Here is an 18,193-nt window from a genome sequence, read left to right on the forward strand (position 1 = left end):
TTCAAGAACACTGTCCAACCATCTCGTCCTCTGTCGTCCTCTTCTTGTGCCCTCCATCTTTCTCAACATCAGGGTCTTTTCCATGGAGTCTTCTCTTCTCATGAGGTGGCCAAAGTATTGGAGCCTCAGCTTCACGATCTGCCCTTCTAGTGAGCACTCAGGGCTGATTTCCTTAAGAATGGATAGGTTTGATCTTCTTGCAGTCTATGGGACTCTCAAGAGTCTCCTCCAGCGCCATAATTCAAAAGCATCAATTCTTCGGCGATCACCCTTCTTTATGGTCCAGCTCCCACTTCCATACATCACTACTGGGAAAACCATAGCTTTAACTGTACCTTTTTTACCTCAGCTTAAAGCTTTTATACTTGTTTGTGCAGCACAGTGGCTCCAGAGGCATAACCGGGGCTGGTAATACCAGCCCCAGGTTTGGGGTGGGGCAGGCGGGCACAAAAAATCACCTATCAGGCATTGAAGTCCTCCCATGACACTCCCTGCCCAGACTCAGCACTCCAGCACCTGCCTTGGCCTCAGAATGAATCTGTTGGGATCTCAAGCAGGAAAAGCTGTTGCTGCTGCTGCCGGAGGAGGTACAAGGGGTTCTCAAAGAGGCCTCCAGGCAGACAGCAGTGTGGGCACCCCATCCAGTCCCAAGCAGGTACATTCCTCCTGTTCAGGCAACCTCACCTGTGTCTCAGATTTTTTTCAAGGGTGGGGGTGCCAATACAGCGCCTTGCCCAGAGTGCAAGGGACTCTAGGCTCTGAGTGGCTCATACAATCTACTGAACAGACACCCCCCCCCCCAAAAAGGCCGAAGACAGAATTCCCTGTCCCTGGAATTAGTGCCTTAGATATTGTTCTGGATAACACTGAAACAGAATTCAGATACTTTCAGATGTACCCATTTTTTGACACATTTTCCCCCCTACTTTCCCAAGAAATATGAATAACCTTAAAGGCATCTCTATTTTGGCAAACCATCACCCCCCCCCCCCGTTTGCTTTAATGTGAAATATTTGAAACAGAGCTATTTGAAACAGAGCTATGAAAACAACCTGTTTCAGATTTTGAACAAGGACGGAAACTAATGACTTGCTAATAATATTTCTTACTACTGAAAGCTGCTCATCCAAAACACATTTTATAAAAAGTAGATTTCTGATGCCTTTTTTAAGGGGTAGTAGATTTACTTCTGAGAAGATATAGATTGGATTGCACCCCCCCAAAAAAATTTTTTGTTTATTAAGAATGGGTTTGTCACATGCCTCAAAAAGGATCAGAAACTGTTTTTTATTCATATTTTATTATTCCGCATCCATATTATTTTAATCATTGCCTACAACATAGGCAAGTCATTGAGAGTAAGGCAAAATGGGACCATTTTGATGTATGGTTAGTTATATCACTAAATCTCATAGTCACGCTAGGCCATCTGCATCCAAAACAGCAATGTGGGGCTACCTCAAATAATGAGAATGATTACGGTATAATTCTTTTTATGTTTATTCACAATGTATCTTAATCAGCAGACAAGTTGTTTTCATGCTTAGTGGTGGGTTTTTGTTATGGTTTTACATATATATTTGTTTTGTGGTACTGTATTAGGTGAATTTTTCTAATGTAATTCTACAAAAATTCAATAAACGTGCTTTTTTTTAAAAAAATAAGTAAGTGACGTCACAATGAGTCATGGCTCCTTCTAAATCTTAGAACTTAACCTATATGTTCCATACTCTTGTCAGAAATGTACAAAAATGAAACAACTTACTTTCAATCATCACCATAGCAACACTAGGCAAAGGGAACGAAGTAGAGGCACTGAGTCAGGGCAGGAATCTTGTATTGTGATACGATTTGTGTAAATCCTGATTTGTATTGAAGCTTCTTTTTCGCTGGTAGGCTATTTACCCCTTTTAAACCTTCTATTTTTCCACTCTTGATAATGGGGAAAGAATAAGGATTAGCCACATTTGTGTCATGTTGTGTTAATTTGCGGAAAGGCAATAAGGAGAGCAAATCCAATTGGAACTCCACATGCTTTTATTGGAATAGCATGGTGGCATCTTTCGGCTCAAAGCATGTGAGAATCTCTTTGGCATGACATCCAGATAGATGCTGATCGTACTTTTTATGCATCGATTTCATAATACATTGGGAATGTCAGGATAGTGCAGCCAGTGGAGCATGAGTCTCTTAAACTCAGGGTCGTGGGTCAGAGCCCCCTGTTGGGAAAAAGATTCCTGCATTGCAGGGGGGTTGGACTAGATGACCCTCGTCGTCCCTTCCAAATTCTACAATTCTGTGATAATTTGCACTAACGGGTTGCATTTTCAGAACAATCCTCGTCATATGGCTCCTTCCAGCACATTCTGCAGCAGGGAGCCTGTTGTCATCGTTTAGGCTCCCTGGCAATTTAGAGCAGGGTTCCGGATCATGCAGTGAGGCCTACACAACTACAACAGGCTCCTCGCGGCAAATATTTGCTCTGAACTTGTGGGAAGCCAGAAGCTGCACAAGTGAGACAACAATGGTGTTGGGGTTAAAAGTTTGCTCCCACAGCCCCTTTCTACTCGTGTTTCCCCTTTCAACTGAATAGGGCTACACAGATTGCCTCCTCACTTGCATACCCAACCAATCACTGCATTCCACAAGAGAAGGCATTCTTCAGATACCATCCTACCAGGAGGGTCATTCTTCATGCTGTCAGAACAGGGCCTTTAGGGTGGTGGCAGCTAGCCTTTGGAATCCCCGCCCCCACCCCCGCCTGCTACAGACATTCCTTTTTCAACAAGCCTTCTAAATGGCAAGCTTTATCCCAGTTGGCACCTGTATTTTTTATTGATTGTATGTTCTGGTGTTGTTCTGAACTGCATGTGTTTTTGTCCACATGTATATGTGTGTGTAAGGGACACGGGTGGCGCTGTGAGTTAAACCACAGAGCCTAAGACTTGCCGATCAGAAGGTCGGCGGTTTGAATCCCCGCAACAGGGTGAGCTCCCGTTGCTTGGTCCCTGCTCCTGCCAACCTAGCAGTTCGAAAGCACATCAAAGTGCAAGTAGATAAATACGTACTGCTCTGGTGGGAAGGTAAACGTCATTTCCATGCACTGCTCTGGTTCGCCAGAAGCAGCTTAATCATGCTGGCCACATGACCCGGAAGCTGTACGCCAGCTCCCTCGGCCAATAAAGCGAGATGAGCGGCGCAACCCCAGAGTCAGTCATGACTGGACCTAATTGTCAGGGGTCCCTTTACCTTTACCTATATGTGTGTGTGCTATATAAAAACAATTACAACAATTACATATATATGTAACTGTTCTATATATGTTTTTATTATATTGTATATTGGGGGTGCCTCATGGGAAGTGATTCATAAATGAAATAACAAGAAATTGTTCATATTGTTTTCAGAATTTTCAGTGGGCATCCAAGGACTTTCTTTCTTTAGTCATCCCAGTTAGCAATTGTGGAAATACAGGACAGCGGCCTTTTCCTTTGTAAAGCTGATGTGACAAACACATAATGTTAACAAAGGAAAATGCACTTTTAGGGGTGCAATAATGGTACTTAAACAAAGAGAGAATCCCTCTAGAAATATGCTGCTACTTGTCCAAATCTTTATGCAAATACTTTTCAGCTTTATGCACAAGCAGGCTGTAGTCACATCTTTAAAGATGATTTCCTAACAGAAAAGGGAAAAAGAATACAACCCTTCTTTCAGTCTCAGTAACTAATTCACTAGCTGGAAAATCCCTGCAGGCCAAATATAAAACCTTTATTCAAATTATTGATGAAACTGACAAGGGAAGATTCCTTTTAGTTTAATCAGAATGGATTACAATGAGCCTATCTCATTACACCTCTATTTGGATTTCAAAGTTCCACCTTCTAAAATATATGTCTGTACCAGCAGCCCTTGCAACTTTTCATTTCAACTTGTCTCTTGTCCCAGTGTTAATAGATAAACCATACATTTCCCATAAATACTCATGTCATTCTCTCAGGATTTTGGCAAGGTATGCTTGTTTTAAAACATAATTAATTACCATATTTTTCTGTGTATAAGACACCACCTATTTTTGGAGACTCAAAATTAAGAAAATACACTCAGCACTATCTGTGTATAAGGTAAAGGTAAAGGGACCCCTGACCATTAGGTCCAGTCGTGACTGACTCTGGGGTTGTGGTGCTCATCTCGCTTTATTGGCGTACAGCTTCCGGGTCATGTGGCTGGCATGACTAAGCCGCTTCTGGTGAACCAGAGCAGCACACGGAAACGCCGTTTACCTTCCCGCCGGAGCGGTACCTATTTATCTACTTGCACTTTGACGTGCTTTTGAACTGCTAGGTTGGCAGGAGCAGGGACCGAGCAACGGGAGCTGACCCCGTCATGGGGATTCGAACCACCGACCTTCTGATGGGCAAATCCTAGGCTCTGTGGTTTGACCCACAGCGCTACCCATGTCCCATCTGTGTAAAAGACGATCCCAGTTTTTAATTATTATTAACCTAGTCTTTTACATGGAAAAGTACCATAACTGAAACTTTTTTTGGGACCCTATGCATGGGATGAGTGGGTGGTATCCCATAGGGGCAGTCACAAGTTGAACATGGACATAAATAATACACTATCCCTTTCTCCTTGACAAAATAACTGAAGGGCTTATGAAGAATTGTGAATAGCATCAGCTTTTTTCAGTCCTAGCTCCATGATTTTGTAGGCGCCCTCTGACACAGCACCTTCAGTAGGCCTGCTAACCTTGAAGAAATGAGGTGGGCAAACTAAATGTTTCTCTTAGGGTGCGTGTGATCTTCCTAGATATTTTGTGCAAAGTGGAAATGGTAGCTCTGTTAGGGCAGCAGGCCTTCAGTCAATCCTGAGGCCCTGATAAATGCCAGTGCTATTTTTCCAGAAAAAGAGGTGCCGGAACTCACCATGAATGCCTCCCTTGTTCTCTTATAATGGCAATGGCACCCATCTGAGAAGAGCTGGAACTGAGTTCCGGCACATTCCAGCTGGGGAAAAAAGCCCTCTAATGCCCAACCATTCCACCCTCTGGATCAAATGCCATAAGTGAAGGAGGAGAGGGTAGATGGATGGATACAGGCAAGAGAATTTTATTTTATTACGAAGGCAGAGGGAGACAACTGGATGCCTCATAGGATGAGGAACCTAAGCAAACTGGGCCATTAGTATGACTTTCTGTGAGCTCCTTCCGAAGGAAATCCAACCTGAATAAAAACGTACCCCAGAAATTTCCGCTGCTTGGATAAATGCAGAAAGTATCACACTGATTCCATCCAACATCATGTTAAATTGCATTTAATTAATTTTCTTAATATCATACCCTTAAGATACTTAATAAAAACGAGCTTACGCATTGTGTTGGAGAATTAAAATCTACCTTTAGGGTCTATTCTAATTACAGGATTACAAAAAAAATGCCAAATCATTTCACAATATTTACAACACAAAGCCCCAGAGCTACATCCATATTGCCAGCATGGTTTAATGGTTGTATATTCACTTGCTCAGCTTTAGACTTTAACATGAGACTATTTAATTGGTGGATTTTCTAGGAAAAGTTCCCTCACAAGTGGCTTGTAGACTATGTTTTGCTTCAGAGGGCTGCGTTCTTTAGCCATCTGCACAATATTTAAACACCGAATCCCATGCATAGTCTCAAACCATTCATTCAATTCATGCATAGTCTCAAGCCATTTTGAAAATTTATTCATAAATTTCAGTATTAGTTACACATTCAACTCAAACCAAGGCAAATGGAATTTTGAGAGGCAGTTCCTTAAGCTTCTGAAATGATTGAATTGAATTTGCCTCTTGGGAGTTCTTTCCCAGGTACAGCAGGTGACAAAATGACCTTTGCCACAAGCCAGTGTCCAAGGACCTAGAGACTTCCTTCACCTGGGCAATGTGAGTACTTCACTTAATTCACTCTGTATGTCAGACTTTCTCTGGGCACAGTGAGCTTGGGTCAGGAAGGGTGGAGAGAGATACCCCAGTGATCAATGAACCCATGCAAAGAGTCCCAGGTTCAATCTCCTAGGTAAGGCTGGGTGAGACTCTCACCTGAAACTCCAGAATGCCACTGCCAGACAATACTGAGCTAGATGTATTCATGGCATGTCTCAGGATAAGGCGGCTCCCTGTGTTCCTATGAAATAAAATGCTCTGACGTCAGGTCCCAGTACAAGGTAGTGTAAACTAAAATTTTGCCTGGACCAAACTCAGTGTGACAGTAAATGCGCACATGCAGTTCCATTTGTTTGTGCATATGTGTGCATGTTGGTGCAAGAGAGCAGTATTTGTCCAGACCTTGATACTTGGGGAGGTTTATTTTAACCCCTTCCTCTCCTGCAGCGGTTCCAGCAAAAATCTCCCCTGAAGCTGCAATTAACTCTGAAAGGGAAGCTTCCATTGGAACTAATGGGAACTCCCCAACCCCCCATGCATAATTAATTTATAACTAATTTATCATTATAACCAGGTTGTTTTTTTCACTGGGACCTTGCCAGAACTCAGTTCCAGCACCTCTCAGGTGGGCGCCATTGCCATTATAAGAGAAGAAGGGAGGTGTTCAAGGTGAGTTCCGGCACATCTTTCTCTAGAAAAATAGCACGGATTATAACTATAATTTATAACTTAGGCAACAAAGATGGGAGCCTCCCAAGTGCTTAACTGAATCCAAGTCATAAGAAAGCAAATACACAGAGAAGTGGTTGGTGTCCAGCTTCCCTTAAGGCCTGGGTTGTTGCTGGAAGGGGGGAGGACTCCTGGCAATTGTTTTTCTGCCCAATAACAGAGGGACACTGGCTGCCTTGTCTCTTGCTTCTGTAGCCATAGGGCAACTGCCAAGTCTGGTGGAGTTTTATGTAGGAGGAAAAAGGAGCAAACTTCCAACAGCTGTTGGTCCTTTGGTCAATGAGAAGCATAGGAGACAACTCCTAGGGGCCGAGGTCCCGTCAGCCCTCCAATAAAATATTTGAGGGGCCAGAGGTCCCCCAAAGTTGGTAGGCATTCCCATTCAAATGGTGTGTGCACGCACCACATCTTGTGATCCATTATACAGGGTGGGGCTTACCTGCCCTCCCCCAATTTATTCAGGTTGGCACCCCTGATGAGAATTGTCATTCCCTCCCATCCCCTAGCTTAAATAGCTACAACTGAATCTTTTTTGGTGTGAGGAAGATTCTTATTACTCACTTTTTCTAGAGAAGAAATAAAAGCAGAGACAGCAAACTTGCTCAAAGATACCTTTGAGTCCATGCCTCCGCTGAGATTTGAATCCAGGTGTTTTGTGTCTTTGTCATGCATTTATTCTTCTGTGCTCACAGAAACCAGAATGTCTATCAGCGATTTCAGATGGAAATGTAGCATTTTCAAAGAATTGCTTCTGCTCTAATATATAAGCATTTCATGAATATTTTACCATTTAGAAAAGACACAAGAGAACACATGGCAAGAAAACCTTGAATAACAACATAAGGAATCCATTACAAACCTAATTAAAGTGCATTTTGTTTAATGGACAATGGAACACGTGTACCAAGCTCTCCTAAATGCATCTGAGAATTGGGATGCAGACCTGGAGTCCTTAAGAAAAAAATCAGAATATAATTTAATTGAAGTCAGAGTGAGATGGGTTGGGAAATCAACAACATTTTACAAACCCATTAATTATTAGGTCCTAAATTTATGTAACTGCTGTTGAGCAGTAGATATAAGGTGGTATACAAAACCTCCAGGCAGATCGGATGCAACACTCTGCCAAGCACTATACCAGTGGTTTGCCAACATTTTTGCACCCACTAGCCCATTTGCAAACTGGAGAAACAGTTGTGGGCACTAAGCACATACCACAACCTACTCTATTGGTTATAACAAAATGTTTCCTTCAAGACTAATTTCAGAGGAGGAGTGGGGGAGGTGATCCTGTGAGTGCCAGGGAACATATTTGCTGGTGGCAAGTGTGTGAGAGAGAGCACTATGCTAGTAATTCTTACATTATACATATGGACATGGAGACATGATTCTTGTTTTTAAGCTCTTCACTATGATTCCAAAAAGAGGGGTAAGGTAGTTCAAAGGCCACGGGGACCCTCTGCTGCTAACACAGCTACCTTGGGTCTCCCTTTTTTTGACTCATCCAATGATCACCAGGCAGCCACAACTGTAGTTGCCCACAATACTCTACACCAGTCATTCTTAAACTACAACTCCCATCATACCTAAGGTTTGGCCATGCTGGCTGAACAGGAGGGCCACAGGTTCCCCATCCCTGCTCTATGGCAACACTGTGGACAATTACAATGGCAGCTGCCCCATGTTCATCAGAGGAGTGCCGCTGTGTGGACATCCTTAATACGCTCCTCCTCCTCCTCTGGCACTAAGTCTTAGGGCAGTTGTCCATTAGATTGCCCCATCTTTCTTCTTCTTTGGCTATCACTCATAGCCGAGTAAGATTGTCTTCCATGAACACAGTCTTAATGGCGTGTCCATAAGTGACTGTGGAGGCCAATTCTGGATCCACACGTCCTTCCACAGTGGGGACATAGGTTTCCAAGTGGGGATTAATCACGGTGAGGATTTGCCAAATATCCCACACCAAAGGTCCTCTCAGTTCTAGAGTTAGCAGTGCTGCTAGCACCAGAATGATGTCAGCTTAATGTACAGTGGTACCTCGGGTTATATATGCTTCAGGTTACAGATGCTTCAGGTTACAGACTCCGCTAACACAGAAATAGTACCTCGGGTTAAGAACTTTGCTTCAGGATGAGAATAGAAATCGCATGCCTGTGGCACGGTGGCAGCGGGAGGCCCCATTAGCTAAAGTGGTACCTCAGGTTAAGAATGGACCTCCGGAACAAATTAAGTACTTAACCCGATATACCACTGTACTTCATTCAGGGTGTGCTACTGGATGACCTGTTTTATGAGCATTCATCCTGATTTGGTGTTTTTTTCAGTGCCACACAAAAGTTGCTTGGGTCTCTCAGACGTAAAGAAGCAACATCAAATGGCCGTTTGGTTTATGAAACTGAGGATTCAACTGTAAATTGAATTTGGGATCCTGCCCTTTGGTGGACCTGCCCAGAACCTGTGTGCCCGCTCCAATTTACTCTGCATCCTATGTGCTTCCATCGTTGGTTTGGGAAGCAGCACACCCACGTTAACCACCATCTATATCTATCCTATTGTTTCTTAAGAAATGCTGCATTTGACGCATTTTCCTCAAAACCATCTTTCATCCAGTTTGAGGAAAAGAATGAACAAGCTATGTTTTAAGTTGGTGATGCATAAGCCAAATAATGCATCCACTATTTGAGCTATACTCAGAAAAATATGGAAACACGAAAAATTTAGAATGGCTATATAATGTAACTTTATCTGGTTTTCTTAAGAGTCATTTTTCAGAATGCCTTAAGAAATAAGATCCATAGTTATCAGGGGCGGATTTGGCAATACAGATGAACAGGAAATGTAAGTCCTTCCTTCCAAGGACCTTAATTGCCAGTAGATATTTGAACCTACAACCTTGAATTTGCTGAATGCAAAGTACAAGAGGATCAGAAACATGATTAAGATACAGCGGACTATAAACAGATGAGTATGTGTTCACATATAAGTAGATAATTGCCTGTACTGACATACTCAAGGTTATTCCATTGTGTTCAATGAAAAACTGTGCTTTTATACAATTATGCCAAAAACACAGTGATGCAGTGACAATGTCAGGCTTTTACCCCATAACATGTGCACCAAGGATAAGTCTCTGGCTTATCAACCCATACACGTTGACGTGAATTCCCCATTTCCTTGCTATAATCTAAAAAGAGTGAAGAACATATGCATCTTGTCCAAGGTTGCATGGTTATGCTGAACATTGTCAAACTTTTCAGTTTTTCAGTTTTCCTGTCTCATGCTGCCTGCTCAAAGATGAAGAAAGATGCTAATCCTTTATGTGCACAGCACTTGGATTAAGAGAATATACCTAGAGATGGGGTGCTGAAAAGGGTATATTGGTCTCTGAGCAAATATGCTTACCCAAACCCATTCTGGAAGCTGATGTTCTCGACATTTGTTCTTTACATTCCTCCCCCTGCCCAGATGCCCGGTCCTAATGCAATTGCCTTCTTTTGTCTCTTGCATGCACCCAGCTTCCTCATCATATCACACCTTTGTTTCTGCCAGCACAGACAGGAGTGGCACTGAAGGAAAACTAGCATGCAGGTTCTTCAAGTCAACGTTTGAAATAGTATTGCACAAGGACGTGGGAGATCAGGAATCAAATCCCCACTGAGGCACAAAGCTTACTGGATGACCTTGGGCCAGTCTCTTAGCTTAATCTACCATGTGACCCACCTTAAGTTCCTTCCATGAAAAGTAGGATATAAATAGAATACTGTAATTGAATACTCAAATATTACACCTTACCAAGTATGGCTTCTGATTTTGTGTTCCCTTTGGCTGAACAAGAGATTCACACATTTGCTTTGAGCATCCCCTGTGCATCACCTAAAGAGAGAACTCGTGCACTTTTCTTTGCCCCAAAGTTTCCCAGACATGAAGACAATTATACTTCTCTCTGTAGAAGAGATACATGGCTCACCTGTTCTGAAGTTACACCAGAAGCCAAGACTGCTGAGGTACCACACACACACACACACACACACACTTTCCTTATTTGATCATACTATCTAAAGTCACACAGAGTATTATTAATAAACTGAATCTGTAGAGCATGGGTAGGCAAACTAAGGCCTGGGGGCTGGATCCGGCCCAATCGCCTTCTAAATCCGGCCCGCAGATGGTCCAGGAATCAGCGTGTTTTTACGTGAATAGAATGTGTCCTTTTATTTAAAATGCATCTCTGGGTTATTTGTGGGGCATAGGAATTCGTTCATTTCCCCCCAAAAAACCATAGTCCGGCCCTCCACAAGGTCTGAGAGACAGTGGACCGGGCCCCTGCTGAAAAGTTTGCTGACCCCTGCTGTAGAGTGCCATAAAGTTAACAACATCTGTGATGTACAGCAGGAAAAGGTCACCGTGTACTTCAAGGAAGGTTTTGTCAAGGTTGTGTCAGCACTTTCTGGCAAAGATCCAACCACGTGGCACCTGTATTCATTGGCCCCAGGGAAAAGTTAGAAATGTAGAAGCTTTGAAAGGCTTCACAAACCTCTGAGGGTTATGTTGTTGTTTACATGAGCCCTTTTAAGACAAACTGGTTGCCTCACCTCAACAGTGCTATTGTACAACTGGAAAAGACAAAAGCAGTGACCAAGGAGGTGAAGCAACCCCACCCCACCCCATGAAGAAAGGTTGCAACATCTGGGAAGAGGGGATAGTTTAGAGAAAAGGCAAGTAAGAAAAGGGGAAATTATGTGTATCATGGAAAAGGAAGATAGAAAACAGCACCACAAGCCTTCCACCTCAGCATTAGAAATCAGGACCATCCAATGAAGCTGAATGTTGGAATGTTCAAGAAAGACACAGATAGAATATTTGTGCTTCTTCACACAATGCATAGTTAAGCCAGGGAGTTCACTTCCACAAGAGGTCGTCATGGCCCTCAACTTGGATGGCTTTTAAAAAAGATTAGACAAGCTCCTAGTAGTTAAGGCTATCAGTGTCTACTAGCCACAGTGGCTAGGTTCCACTTCCACTTTTGGGAGCTGTGTGCTTCTGAATACCAGTTGTAGGATATCAGCTACCTCATGTGAGAGAGAGAAAGGAGAGAGAAAGGAGGTGGAGCCCTCACATATTTCATAGTGCCTGCCTTCACACATTACGCTCTTGGCACCCTGTGCTGTCTTTAACACCAAGTTCTAGATTGAATGTAGTAATGTAGAACAGGCATTTTATTTTAATATTTTATTTAGGATTTTCTTGTTTTACAGAAGTGTAATGCCTCGTATTTTTTTTCCCCCCATGTAACATTTTTACAAATCCGTTTCATTTGTTGAGGCATTAGGGGGAGAAGAAAAAAAAAAGGAAAAAGAAAGGGGGTGGAGGGAGGGAAGATGGATGGGGGTGGGGTCAGGTGGTGGTGTTTCTATTATGCTTAATGTATGTAGAGTTTGGTCTATAGATAAATCAATTGGAGGTGTGTGCACAAAGGGGACCACGGAATAGGAGAGGGGAGGAGGGGACATGGAAGTGGGAGGTGATGATCTGTGTACAAAGGAGAGCTGGAAAAGGAGTGGCGGAGAAGCAGAGAAAAGGAGGTGAATGTGAATATGGGGGTGCAAAGGGAGTTGCAAAAAAGGAGGATGTAGGAGGCCTGGGGGTTGAAGATGAAAGCAGTGCATGGAAGTGTCTGCAGAATGGGAGGAGATGGTAACTTCATAACTGGGAGGACAGAGGAGTGGAAAGTGGAAAGAAGAAGAGGAGTTTGGATTTGATATCCCGCTTTATCACTACCCTAAGGAGTCTCAAAGCGGCTCACATTCTCCTTTCCCTTCCTCCCCCACAACAAACACCCTGTGAGGTGAGTGAGGCTGAGAGACTTCAGAGAAGTGTGACAAGCCCAAGGTCCCCCAGCAGCTGCAAGTGGAGGAGCAGGGAATCGAACCCAGTTCACCAGATTACAAGTCTACCACTCTTAACCACTACACCACAATGGTTTGTGTGCAAAGGTTTGTGTGCAAAGTGGGTGCATAAAAGCAATGGGGAGGAGGCATGGACATGGGGGTGAAGGTGAAAATGGGTATAAAGTGGGCTGCAGAATAGAAAAGTGGCTTCAGAAATGGGGATGGGAGATAAAAAATGAGCTTTATAGTTCCATGGGGTGGGAAGGGGAAGCTGTAGGCTGTTATTGTTGGGGGAATAGCAGAGGGGTTGACAAGTGGAATGGGCAGAGGCACAATCCACTGTTAAAAATAAAAGTTCACGTATTATGACCACACTATGTCACTAGAAATGCATAAGTAAAGGTTGATAAATGGAAACTTATTCAATTATCCACGGAATAAGGTATTACTCTAGTTTCATCTTGTAAAATAACAGAATCAATTTTTATAGCACCTTGTACTGAATATTTAGTTTTCATTTTATTTGAGCATCATATATATTTTATTATTATTTGTACCCCATCCATCTGACTGGGTTGCCCAATATATTAAAACATACTGACAGTGTAATCCTATACATCTACTCAGAGTTCATTGTGTATAGGATTCCAGCACAATAGTGCTTTCCCAAGATTCCTTTTGCTTGTTGAGAACAATCTCAACAAGCCACTGCTACAATCTACAGGTAAGGTTTTGAGGGACAGAGTGTGGCAAAATTTGCTCCCTAACTCCTTCTTTTATGGTTTTCAGGACCAATACTATTATTAGACAGAGCGGCAGAGAGCAATAGCACTCAGATGTTGAAGGACAGATATTAGTATGCCAAAGGGCCTGGCCTGGCCTTTGCCCCCAAGGTAGCCTGATCATCTGTTCTGTAGTCAGTGATGAAGTCAAATTCAATTGCCAAGCCCAATCAGCTTCTGTGAGTGAAAGAAGGAGGGGGTGGCTTGCCATCTTACCTGGGCCAAAGGGTATTGCTGATCCCAAGTAATCTATGAATTAAAACAGGAGCGTGTGTATCACACTATGGATCCACACTACTTTTAGAATTCAATGGATAAGATACTAAAGGTATTTTCAAAGACCCATAATAGAAGTAAAACGGACATATAAATTGTTCCTATTAAAGTTGGGGGTTTTTTTAAAGGCTACAAAGAGAAATTGTGGTGATAAAACATTAGAAACAGAGATGAAATGCGCCATAAGAAGAGTGGTGACGGAGAATGATCAATATGCTCTGCCACAGGAGCTAAAGGGATTAAAGCAAACCACTGCAGCAAAACGTTACCAATAATGATAAAAGGAGAACGGTGCTTCTCACAGACGCAAGAGACAAATCAAGATGAGAAAGTGTTGTAGAAATATCACTCATGAATGTGAAACTCGGTGCTGCCATCACCAAGTGTATATTTTAAAATAAAAATGTGAAATAACTGTGGAAAGGACTATGGATTGTATCGCAGAGAAGAGTGAAAGTTAGAGTATCATTCAATGGCTTTCTAAAGAAATCTACTAGCTGCTTCCCCCACTTCAAGGATCTTTCTTGGTGTTTTGAATGTCTTAACTGAACACTCTCTCTCTCTCTCTCTCTCTCTCTCTGTGTGTGTGTGTGTGTGTGTGTGTGTGTGTAGACAGTAAATTGCATAAGGGCCATTTAGATCTGTACTGATTTGATATTATAACTTACTGTAATTGATGTTTTGGGTTTTGCACAAAGCACTTGCAGAACTTTGTTTCCATGACAACATCTGATGGCTTCAACATTGTGTTATAGCCACAAAAAGAAGATCCTGGAGCCAAACATTTCATTAAGAATGTATTTAGCCAATGTATTCTTCACCTGGCAGCATCACAACTGATTGCAGAATGGTCAGAAAATGAAGCAGAGTATTAACTTTTTAGAGTTTGGGGCAGCATCTACTACAACAGGAATCTGTGGCTCTCTATATTATTTTTTATTATTATTACTATTTACTCAATTTATTTTCTGCCTTTATGCCCAAAGGAGCCCAGGCTGGCAAACACACCAATAATATGAAACATTATGAAAAGCATTCTGAAAACAGTTAAAGAAACATTCAACCAGTAGTTTCTGAGTTGCCTGAAATAATATCTTTCAGCCATCAAATGCCTGGGTAAACAGAAATGCCTTCAGATGCCTCTTAAAGGAAGATGTATCGGTTCTAAACCAGTGTCTGTTATCAGTAATGGATTGGATGAGGGTGAACAAATTGGAATTTAACCTGGATGAGACAGAGATGCTCTTCATAAGTCAGAAGGCGGAACAAGTAATAGGGATTCAGCCTTTGCTGGATGGGCTAATGCTCCACCAGAAGACACAGGTTGTTTGGGCATGCTCCTGGACTTAGCCCTGAGCTTGGATGCCCAGGTCTTTGCGGTGGGCAGGAGTGCATTTGTACAGTTAAAGCTAATGCACCAGCTGTACCCATTCCTTGAAATGCCCTATTGGCTGCAGCGACACATGTCTTAGTTACATCCTGTTTGGATTACTGCAACACGCTCTATTTGGGGCTGCCCAAACCTCTTCACAAAACATTTTAAAAACATTGTTTGATGAATCTGGTCCATTTAAGTAAGGAAACTATATTGTTACAGTCGTACCTTGGAAGTCGAACGGAATCCGCTCAACTTCCAAAATGTTCGGAAACCAAAGTGCGGCTTCTGATTGGCTCCTGAAGCCAATAGGAAGCTGTGGAAGCCCCGTCGGATGTTTGGGTTCCAAAAGAACTTTCACAAACCAGAACAATTACTTCTGGGTTTCCAGCGTTCGGGAGTCAAAACATCTGAGTTCCAAGGCGTTTGGGATCCAAGGTACGACTGTATTAATTTGGGGTAGAGGGAGTAGGCTGTATGCAAAATCCTTCTAAACCCTGGATCCAGCAAGTGTTAAAATATAAGCCAGGCTGATTTCCTGCGTTGAGGTGATAGGCTGGGTGAAGGGCCATTAAGGGAAACAAAAGAAAGGGGTTCTGTGCGAGATGGCATGTGGGTGGGGCCTTTCCCCAGCTCACAGCTACTTACAAGGAGGAAGCAAGGTTTAGAGTTTAGAGTTTGCAGGGATGTGATCTAGAAGTAAAGCAGTAAGGTGGAGAAAGAGGGGGAGAGCAATTTTTGAGAGCAATGCTGGATTTCTGTTTGGCTCCAGGGCTCTGGCTCTGGGAGGAACAAGACCCTTTGGGGATGTCAGTGCTGTGAACCCGTCCATCATAGGCTCAGGTTGTATACGTGTGTAAATAAACCATACATCAAAAAGACACTACAGTCTCTGCTGTGCCTCATTTCCAAAAGGAAACATATAAGTGTTTGGAACTCCTGAATCTCACACCGCTCAGAGATTGGGGTGGCACAAGGCAATATTCTAGCCCTATTTAAAGGATTTCTAGCCCACCTTTTTGTGGGATGTGAAATACATAGCAGTCAAGTACAACATTCCTAGAGTGGACATGCTACGGGATGCTTTGTACCAGCCAGAAGAAAATGTCCTGTTTCCTCCTGAGCTGGGACAAACTTCCTCTGCATGTGACTAGAGGCGGGTATGGTATAATCTGGCCCTCTCTCTGCCCGGGAACAAGAGCAAGGCAGGGAGCACACCTCTTTCTCTTTCTGCTCTTTTCCATTTTGTTTTTCTATGTGTGAGGAGAAGTGACTGCTTGTTCGTAGTCACTTAGGAACTAACTCCCTTATGGGATAGTTCCACATGTGTATATACTTTTGTAATATAAGTCTATCTTCAGGGATCCAACTGTGAACTGAATGAATGTGAGTAAACTACTTTTATATTTACTTTAATAAGATTGTCATCTTTATTCTTTTTAAGAGGGACAAGAAGGGATCTTTCCAGGAATCCTATATTTAGAGGCTAAAACTAGCCTGAAACAAGCAAACCGCTGTGCATTTAAAGGGGAATGTTTAAACTCTGCTTAGATATAGAACTTGCTAACACAAGTTAGGAAGGATATCATTAAACAATATATCCTCTCCTGCCTCCCTGAACATTCCCACACTTTTCATCTGTACAAAAGGCAAGTCCATACAGTAGATGATGCAAAACAACACAACACAGATATCAAAACTGTGCTAAAATGGCAGGGAAATGTCAAACTCAAGCTCAAAAAGGCCCTAAAAGTGTGCTGTCAATTAAAAGCTGTAGTTTACTGTGTTTTGCCACATGATTTTAAAGCAAATACAATCCATGTCTAGGGCACTCTCAGATGCAAACTAAAATGTTTATTCGTTAGAGTATTTGTGCAAATTTGCAAAGCCATTTATATGAATTTCAATTCAAGGTGAGAATAACTTTTGCAAAGCTATTTGAGTTTCTATAAGGAATAAGGAAAACATTTGTTAGCATCAACAAAAATTTATTTTGTCTTTGCCATACGCCATAGCAATGACTTCAAAAATAAATATGAAAGCAAACATTTGTACTTATAATATTATCTGATTCATCAGCTTTAGCTTCAGGAATGATTCCCTCGGCTAATGTCATAAATGGAATTGGGCTGCATGCCTCCCTTCAAAACTTGTGAGGTTCCCCTTGACATGCTATTATTAATGGAGCTCTTTTTATCTACAAATGCACATCTCTCTCAGAGGGCTTAAACATATTTTCCACCCTGTGAAGCAACTATCTTCCTCTCTAAATCTCTCTCACTCATCAGATTTGATGACACCCCCAGGTTTTTTTACATATACAAAGCAACAGGCAATTCTAGACCTTGTTTACAGCTTCGGATTCCTTGGTGAAGTCAAAGAGTTCTGCTCTCTGGGACGGCAGTTCACAAGGACCAGCATGGTGTTGTGCAAATGAGAGATAAAAAATATGCTAACACTATGGAACAATATTTCAGGGGCAATCCAGCTGAAGGCTAAAGAAAAAAGACAGGACTGCCATCACAGTAATCCTCATCTTTCCATCTTTCCATGATAACTGAAGGCAAGAAATTGTTGTCAATAAACTGTCAGAGGCAAAAAACCATTAATTAAACCAATAAATAGAGGCAAAGGGGCTTTTCCCCAGTGTGTGTGTGTGTGTGTGTGTGTGTGTATTGGCAGTTCCAACCCATAGATGGTTAGCGATTGGGAAGGAGGAGAAATGAGATTAAGTTTGCATGTAAAGGCAAACTTGCCCAATTTGCATTTTTTTTTACACAATCCATGAACCAAAACACAGCCATCCTTCAAAAGTTCTCCATATTTTGTGCTCACTTCAGCAGCATATATACAGTGGTACCTCGGGTTAAGTACTTAATTCGATCTAGAGGTCCGTTCTTAACCTGAAACTGTTCTTAACCTGAAGCACCACTTTAGCTAATGGGGCCTCCTGCCACCGCCGCGCTACCGGAGCACAATTTCTGTTCTCATCCTGAAGCAAAGTTCTTAACCTGAAGCACCATTTCTGGGTTAGCGGAGTCTGTAACCTGAAGCGTATGTAACCTGAAGCATATGTAACCTGAGGTACCACTGTATACAAAAACTGGAACAATACAAAGAAGATTAGCATGGCCCCCGTGCAAGGATGACATGCAAATTCATGAAGCGTTCCATATTAAAATAAAAAATTCTCCCAATTTTGAAATGCAGTTCTC

At 42.4% G+C, this 18,193-nt stretch overlaps 1 long non-coding RNA gene across 1 annotated transcript; it reads left to right on the forward strand.

The window, feature by feature from the left end:
* The first annotated feature begins 335 nt into the window (after positions 1–335).
* Positions 336–13,806, forward strand: LOC309348221. Its single transcript, XR_014159300.1, has 3 exons — positions 336–655; positions 5,854–5,928; positions 13,732–13,806. It is a non-coding gene; the product is annotated as an uncharacterized lncRNA (long non-coding RNA).
* Positions 13,807–18,193: the final 4,387 nt, after the last annotated feature.

This window comes from Podarcis erhardii (genome assembly GCF_964252035.2).
Source record: "Podarcis erhardii genome assembly, chromosome: 8".
Taxonomy (NCBI): domain Eukaryota; kingdom Metazoa; phylum Chordata; class Lepidosauria; order Squamata; family Lacertidae; genus Podarcis; species Podarcis erhardii.